The following is a 1958-nucleotide window of genomic DNA, read 5'->3' as shown; positions in this document are numbered from 1 at the left end:
CTCTACATGCTAGAAATAACAGCCAAATCTCTTGAATTTTTTCTATAATTTCACGTAAACAGAAAACGGAAATCGTGATTGTAAAAAAACTTTCATTTTCCAAAATTTTAATTTTTAACTAAACAAAAATATATTCAATCGAAAATAAATAAGTAGAATAGAATAACAGAACACAAGACTCTTTTACTACTCATCTGAATTCTAACAAAAGGAAAGCATTTACTTCAAAAAGTACATTTGAACGACTAACCTTCGGTGCCATAATTCTGTTAGACCTTCAACGACCGGAGAAAGTTCAAAAGGTCAGCTCATTCTGATAAGAAAATAAAAGACTTTAAATTTAAATTTTAAAGTGCTGATTTTTCTGCGACTAAAAATTCTTCAAGGCGGTGCCCCAGCATCGCCATAGTCAAATGACTGAGACAAGTAAAAAAATTCGACTAAAAATTCCCCAAGGCGATGCCCCAGCATGGCCTTAGTCCAATGACTGAAACAATTAAAAAAATTTTTAGAGAATAAAAAAAACCTAAAAGTAACCAAAAATTATAACTTGAGTGGGCTTTGTCCGCTTTCGCACTTGAACTAAGGGGGTTTTCTCCGGCGAAGAAGCGCTTTTGTCTGAGGAGGTTTTGTCCTAGTGGGGTTTTGTCCAGGTCCCACATACACTAGTATTAAGCCTGTTTTTATTTTCTTTTGAAAATAAACTTTGTAATAAAATTCGAATATAATCCTAGCAAACATTGTGGCGAAAATAAACTTTGTTTTTACCTTGAGAGAAACATTCTCACGAACAGAAGTTTTACGACATAGCTTCGCTAAAGACATTTCATTAAACTTCAGTTTGCTCACCAAATTATTTACGCCAGCACCTGGTAATATAAGATGACTATGTTTAAATATAATCGATGGTTACAAATGTAATTAAAGTCTCGTTACTTAAATAGTTATTACATATATTGCACCGTTTCTATTTATGGCAGAATCATCTGGTTGTTTTTCTGCTAATTTTGTTTTGTTTTATTTTCAGACATAAAAAAAGTTTCATTTTTCTATTTTCATCGTCATTTAATTTTATAAGGTGTGTATCTGAATGCTTGTTGCAAAATATTGATGTCATTACAATGACATCAATACACAGAGGCCTACCAGTCTAGGCACGCCTCAACTCTCAGCTAGCTGGGTTTTACCAAGCTTCTACAGGTTTCTATAGGTGACAATAGAAAGAGGTCATTCAGAAGGAAAGCTTTAATCGCTAATGTCCTCTCCTGTACCTTGTGCTCTATGCAAGATATTGAATGACTGTAACGCAGAGAACAGCACCAATGTCATTTCCAAAGTTGTTTTAGAGCAAAGCTAACAATATTTTCTTTTGGAGAATAAATTATTAAACTCTTGCTACAATAATGTTTATGTACACTATAATGAAAAGGAAATAACGACACTGCAGGCTGATTATCTTACAATGAGAATGTAGTCAACATTAAAGCTACGAGATATGACTAATTAAAACTTGCGATGTTTCTATGCTTAGATCAAAATTTTCTCTTCGGGATTTTAACAATAAAATTGCATTGAAACATGGCTAGAAGTTTTAAGTGAAATAAATTCATATGAGATTTGGTACATCATGTAATTATTATCGAATATTTATTTCAATATTTTCACCAGCATACGATTTCTTCAGGATAACGATAAACATATAGAGCTATACAGATATAAGAATACTCAATTTAACAGTTGAAATATACATTCACTAGTATATCCGTGTCATCAAAAATGTAGACAATTTTACTAATGATACAAAATGGCGTATCAACACAACGGGAAAAGCTATTAATAAATGTCAGCTATCTCGTAAACATATGTACATATACAGAGTTGATGCACTTGATGAATCAAATACGGTTATAACGTCTTGGTTGAAAATATCGCCCGCATGATACATGTTTGTGTGTGCA

General features: G+C 32.5%; 1 long non-coding RNA gene across 1 annotated transcript in view; it reads right to left on the bottom strand.

Moving 5' to 3' along the window:
• Positions 1-1359, bottom strand: part of LOC128249087 (uncharacterized) — a 4455-nt gene extending 3096 nt beyond the window's left edge. The window contains exons 1-2 of the long non-coding RNA XR_008265215.1: positions 769-1359; positions 251-313 (exon numbers count right to left, since the gene is read on the bottom strand). This is a non-coding gene — a long non-coding RNA (uncharacterized LOC128249087). The remainder of the gene's footprint in view (positions 1-250; positions 314-768) is intronic.
• Between the last annotated feature and the right edge of the window lie 599 nt (positions 1360-1958).

Source organism: Octopus bimaculoides, chromosome 11 (genome assembly GCF_001194135.2).
Source record: "Octopus bimaculoides isolate UCB-OBI-ISO-001 chromosome 11, ASM119413v2, whole genome shotgun sequence".
NCBI classification, from domain to species: Eukaryota; Metazoa; Mollusca; class Cephalopoda; order Octopoda; family Octopodidae; genus Octopus; species Octopus bimaculoides.
Note: the sequence above shows the minus strand (reverse complement) of the source record. Positions and strands in the feature narration are given on the sequence as shown.